Source organism: Nomascus leucogenys, chromosome X (genome assembly GCF_006542625.1).
Source record: "Nomascus leucogenys isolate Asia chromosome X, Asia_NLE_v1, whole genome shotgun sequence".
NCBI lineage: Eukaryota > Metazoa > Chordata > Mammalia > Primates > Hylobatidae > Nomascus > Nomascus leucogenys.
This window is the reverse complement of record NC_044406.1, coordinates 88,165,688-88,172,255: the sequence shown is the minus strand read 5'-3', so window position 1 is coordinate 88,172,255 and position 6,568 is coordinate 88,165,688. Positions and strand designations below refer to the sequence as shown.

General features: G+C 40.1%; 2 pseudogenes; one reads left to right on the top strand and one right to left on the bottom strand.

Annotated features, from left to right (window-relative positions):
* Nucleotides 1-2,871: 2,871 nt before the first annotated feature.
* Nucleotides 2,872-4,758, bottom strand: LOC100590357 (annotated as a pseudogene).
* A 362-nt stretch (nt 4,759-5,120) lies between these two features.
* Nucleotides 5,121-5,685, top strand: LOC100581659 (annotated as a pseudogene).
* The last annotated feature ends 883 nt before the right edge of the window (nt 5,686-6,568 follow it).

Here is a 6,568-nt window from a genome sequence, read left to right as displayed (position 1 = left end):
GAATCAATGCCTTTCCTCAAATTTGGGAAGTTTTCAGCAATTATTTTTTCAGATAGTTACTCTGCTCCTTTCTTTATCCCTTCACCATCTGAGATTTCTGTAGTGCATATATTGGTCAGCTTGATGGTATCCCATAGGTCTCTTAGTCTCTGTCCACTTTTCTTAATTATTGTTATTATTTGGTCTTCAGATTCAATAATTTCAAAGGATTTATCTTCAAGTTCACTGATTCTTTTTTCTTCCTGTTTGAATCTACTGTTGAATCTCTCTAGGTGTTTTTCAATTCAGATACTGTATTTTCAGCTCCAGAATTTCTATTTGGTTCCTTTTTATAGTTTCTCTTTGTTAATATTCTCTTTTGTTTATGTATTGTTTTTCTGATTTCCTTTAGTTCTTTGAGTTTTCATTTAGCTCTTTGAGCATATTTAAGACATTTTGTCTTTGTCCAGTACTTCTGATGCTTGTGTTTCTTCAGGGACAGTTTCTGACAGTTTATTTTCTTCCTTTGAATGGGCCATATTTTCCTGTTTCTTTGCATGGTTTGTTATTTTTTTGTTCTTTTTTAAAATTGATCATTCAAAAAAACAGCCACCTCTGCTAGTCATTACAAGTAGGTTCTGTGCCACGGAAGATCTTCACTAATTAGCAGGGCATGCTGTCAGCTTTGGGATCAGCCCCATGTGAAGTCTTAAGGTCTTCTTAGGCCTCTTCTGGCTATGCATTTTGCCTTGGCCTGGGTATCTGTTGTTGTTGTTTTCCAGTTCCCTTGAATGCATGACTGCTTACAAATGTCTCAATTTCCTGAAGTCTCAGCCCTGCTTCTCGGAGGGCAGGCTTAGATGTTCTATTGTATTCCTCTACCTCTGATCTCTTGCTCCAGGTATATGTGAGTTTGTAGGCCCCCTGCAGTGTTCATGAGTAGTGCCCACCATTTCCTGTGGCTTTTCCTGAGCCTGAGTATCCAGCCATGCTGCTTTTCCCTGTCTGACCTCCGAATTAGGTAAAACAGAGACCAGTACACCTCAGGCAGCCCCTTGACAGGTTAGAATGTTGCAAATAAAGCCCACTCTCCTCTCTCTGGGGTTCCAGGGAGGGAATTGGCAGTAGGGCTTCTGCTTCCCCAGGTGTGCCAAGAGGGAAGGATGGGGTACAGGCAAGTAAAAATGTCACAAAATTTCTAACCATTTTGACTGTGTCTTTTTCTTGACTAGGTGTTTGCTTGGTTGCTATAGAACTTTGAGTATTTTTCAGACTTCCTATAAAGTTATTGTAGCCAGTCTGTAATACTGTAATTTTTTTACAACTTATAACACAACTTTTATTAGAAAAGTTATACATAACATAGCATCAACTATCTTCAAGAACAATGTTAAACCCGATAAGCAAAAAAACCAGACTAACAAAACGTGTAACAAGAAACCAATGACCTTTCTAAAATCAAACATTCAATTATCTACAATGTCTTTTTACAAATGGGGAAAACTCAATGGTTTACAGGCACAGCATATTGAAAATAAATCTGCAATAGCAATTTTTTACAGTTAAACTCTCAAGAAACGGAATCATTAAAACAGTAATGAGTTCACAAATTTAAAACATTTCACATAATTTTAAATTATTGGGTATACACTGAAGTTTGAATTTCAAAAGTGATTTTTTTCCCACGAAAGTGTCAACACTTAGGCTAGAACTTTAAGTGTTAATTTTGCCCTAAAAAGTTAAGACATATTCTGATAATCATAATGGTCACATGATTTCTGATGCTATCTGGTCTGTTAATATAGACCTTTATTTGGATGTGTTTTTCTTCAGTTAAATTATGGGAAACTGGATATAGGATTTCGTTGCAAAGCTATTAAAAGTTCCAAACACAGGAGTGTGCAGCACTGGAAAAGCAGATCAGTACTAAAACTTATAATAAATATCAGGGAAGCCATTAGTTTTTACAGCATTGTCTGCTTAAAGGTTAAGTTGACCTGGTGTATAATTTCCCATCAGTCTGTCCTTGTAGTAGATAGGGCAATTTCTGTTTTCATGATCTGAATACTCAAATATATCCAAACATCTTTTTAAAACTTCGATTTATAGCTCCTAGAAAGTTATGTTTTTTGATAGTCACTCTACTCTAATCAGGCCTATTTCTGCTCATTTTGGAGCCTCACTAAAATGACAGATTTCGAGATAGCCAAGTTCATCAGAAAGACTCAAATGGAATGATTTACATGATTTACAAAATAGAACACTTTAAACCAAGTCAGTCCTATCTTTTTGTAGCTGAAGGGTATCAGTCATAACACAATTTCACGTACACCTTTGCTCATTAGGGAATTACACTTAAAACAAATCTCAAGAGGGTGACCTTTGTTATTTCAGGTACCATCGCTAAGGAGGGTGGTTAACAAGAAGATTGCCAGTGTTACTACTGATGGAAAGGCTTTTTTTTTTTTTTCTTGTCAAAGACTCATACCATAGTTTTAAATTAAACTGTCAGGCATTTTCCCAGACAGGTTTTCCTTTCCAGAACGAAGATAAAAGTTCCTTTCCAGAACTAAGATAAAAATCATGACTTTCAACTGCCACTCAACATCATTGCATGCACCAATATTGCACACATCTGTTCTGAACTGTTAATCTTCTGAGTCCTTGGGGTGCTGTTTTCTCCATCAGAACACAAACACATCCATCTAATCAGTTTCCCTCAAAGATGAAACTGACAAATTTAATATACTGGGAAAAAAATGAGAAAGAAAAAGGCAAAGACTTTGTACAGACAAAAATCCAAGTTTTCTCAAAGGGTTCTGTGTCTCCTACATGTGGGGGCAATTTGTAAGCACTAGTGAAATGAACACTAGCAATAATGCTTCTAGCTCCTCATAAAATATGGAACTTTGGCCCAGGTGTTGTGATGATGTTACTGTACAGTTCTTCCTGTGTCAGCTCAATAGCTTGCTGCTTTTTAAGAACCAAGAAGCCGTAGAACTTTGCAGCAGCTTGTTTTCTGTTTGTGTTTTGACATAACTCAAGCAAACTGATAGATTCAGCTCCAGTTTTAGCAAGAGCTCACTGAAGACCATGAAGCATCTGCTGAGTCCTTTTCTTCCATCTTCTTTCTTCCTGATCTTGATCACCCCCTGAAACATCTTCATCCTTTTTCCCTTCATCATCTTTTTTTTCTTCCTTTTCTTTCTCATTCTCTTTTTCTGGCAGAAGTTCTAGCTCTGGTATTAGCTGACAGATATTTGGCGGTTCTTCTTGGGGAAGCTCTACAGGCAGTATTTCCATCTGCTCAACCTGCTGAGGAGGCATCACAGGCTCTGGGTTAATTTGTCCAGCTTTTCGCTGAACTCCCTGAGGTGGTGGTGGAGGCATAGCTGACTCATCCAGGTTTGTTCTGCTGGCCTCATCACTGACTCCTGGAGGCGGCTTGGCTCTTCCAAAATGGGCTTATCAATAACATCATGCTGCTGATGTAGCTGTTGCTGGTCCTCTCTAGGAACCTCTGGATTTTCAAGTTCTTTGAGGAACTCATCCAAATTATCTGCCCCTCCTTTCCACCTTTTTCTAAGGTCTTCTGGTACAAGTGGTGTAAGACAGCATGTAAAGAGCTTCAGTAGTCTATTATTCCACAAAGGCTGAGCAGGTAAAGAAAACAGTTTTTCTACTCCTCCTGTCTCTTTCCACATCACCTATTTCTTGGTGGGTGGTGCCAGATCCAAAGTAGTAACAATATCAGAATAATCATTAAGTTGGGCTCTAATTGTCTTGCTATCCAAGTTTTTGACACTGTCAACAATTAGCTTCCTCTTCCTCTTGGCGTTTGTTTCTTTAACAGTTATATCAATAGGTTCCAATGCAAATGCTTCTTCCTCATTTGGAACAAATGTTGTTTGATCAGTCATAGTTGGCTGGTTCAACAGGATTCACTGAATCAGGACTATCAGGCCCACCCATTGATGTATTATCATCCTCACCCATATATCATCATGTGCAGGCTGCTCTGGCAACATCACCTCTGCCTCAGAGAGGGCAGGGGGATCATCAAAGGTACTACCATCATTATTACTAATAAGTTTGTCATCTAATATTCCACCATCATTTTCTTCTCCAAAATTATTATCTTTATATTGGTCTTCATATTCTAAATGGTTAATTTTCTCATTCAGATTGCTGGTGCTCTGTTCAGACTCTAATAGGAGATTAGAAGCAGTAGTGCCTACTAACATGTCATCATCCTCAAAAGCACTGCCTTCTCTCATCTCACGATCATCCATTCCAAAATCGCCAAAACTATTTTCTTGTAAAATACTGATATTCCCAACTTCTTCTCTCACGGTTATTTCTTCCACTCTACTCTGACCCAGGCTGAACTCCTGGGCCACATCGATGTCATCTAAGTCAGGCAGGGCCTAATCAAAGTAATGAAATTATTCAGGTAAAGTAATGGTGTTATAAGCTGCTTCCTGATTTTCCTCAGGCAGGTCAACACCTGGTCAAAAAGCCATCTTTATCTTAATGAACGCTTCATTACAGTCTGCAAGAAGATATTTGGCTTTCCTGTGATAGATTCAAACTACTCCCAGTAAGAGATGTCCTGATGTCCGTAATGCTATCTTCACCTTTGGTGAGATGATACTCTCCATGCTGCTCTCTAAATTACACTGTAACACAGGGGCTTTGGTTAGCTTCTTATCCCAATGGGCTGCTAGCCAAATTTTGGCCAGAGGCCCTCTTACTGAGGACAAAATGTGCATAGAACATTGTTCTGGTTGGCTATGAAAATAGAAGGAAACCTTGCTCTCCAATGGGAGTTGGGCGGGCTGGGTCCAGTCTATATTATTTTTTAAATGTTTTGTCAATTGAGAAAAATGACGAAATAAGTCCCAATCATTTTAGATTTATTTGCCAAAGTTAAGGACATGCCCGGGAGACAGGTCTGTGCCTTTCTCCAAAGGTGATTTTGAGGGCTCCAAATTTAAAGGGGAAAGGGTAGGATATTGAGAAGTAAACAATTTTCATGTAAGAGGGGATAGGGAAAAATAGTCATTCATGCCTTTGTCTGGTTCAGTGAATCTGCATTTTTTAAATATAAGATAACATAGGATGGCCGCTTCACAGATGCTGCTGCTGCCAGGAGCCCCGTACTATCAGCCATGGTCAACCCCACCTTGTTCTTCAACATCACCGTCGATGGTGAGCTCTTGGGCCACATCTCCTTCAAGCTGTTTGCAGACAAGTTTCCAAAGACACCAGAAAAATTTCATGCTCTGCGCACTGGAGAGAAAGGATTTGGTTATAAGGGTTCCTGCATTCACAGAATTATTCCAGGGTTTATGTGTCAGGGTGGTGACTTCACATGCCATAATGGCACTGCTGGAAAGTCCATCTACAGGGAGAAATTTGATGAGAAGAACTTCATCCTAAAGCATACAGGTCCTGGCATCTTGTCCATGGCAAATGCTGGACACAAACAGTTCCCAGTTTTTCATCTGCACTGCCAAGACTGAGTGGTTGGATGACAAACATGTGGTCTTTGGCAAGGTAAAAGAAGGCATGAATATTGTGGAAGCCATGGAAAGCTTTGGGTCCAGGAATGGCAAGACCAGCAAGAAGATCACCATTGCTGACTGTGGACAACTTATTAAAGTTTGACTTGTGTTTTATCTTAACCACCAGACCATTCCTTCTGTAACTTGTGTTTTATCTTAACCACCAGACCATTCCTTCTGTAGCTCAGGAGAGCACTCCTCCACCCCATTTGCTGGCAATAGCCTATAATCTTTGTGCTCTCATTGCAGTTCCCTTTGGGTTCCATGTTTTCCTTGTTCCTTTCCATGTCTAGCTGGATTGCAGAGTTAAGTTTATGATATGAAATAAAACTAAATAACAACAAAAAGGCTGGGCACGGTGGCTCATGCCTGTAATCCCAGCACTTTGGGAGGCCGAGGCGGGCGGATCACCTGAGGTCTGGAGTTCGAGACCAGCCTGACCAACATGGAGAAACCCCATCTCTACTAAAAATCCAAATATGCCGGGCATGGTGGCGCATGCCTGTAATCCCAGCTACTCCGGAGGCTGAGGCAGGAGAATCACTTGAACCCGGGAGGCGGAGGTTGCTGTGAGCCGAGATCGCGCCATTGCACTCCAGCCTGGGCAACAAGAGTGAAACTCTGTCTCAAAATAAATAAATAAATAACAACAAAAAAAAGATGACATAAACAAAAGGGGCAGAGGAAAAATCTGGGGAATCTGCATTTTACCTAAGATAACATAGACAAAATGGGGCAGGGGAACACTCAGATATGCATTTATGTCTGGTGGGCTGGGGGCGACTGCACCTGTAAAGATAAGCTATCAATTTGCATTGCCATGGTGAAATTTTAACAACTCACTAGGAATTTCCTTGTGGGCAAAATATGGCGGAGGCATGTAGCTTTTCATCTCGTAACCATTTTATTGAGGAACCAAAAGGGGGAGGCAGGTTTGCATGACCCAGTTCCCATTTTGACTTTTGCCTTTTGCTAAATGAGTTTGGGGGGGGTCCCAAAATTTAATTTCCTTTCATGTTTCC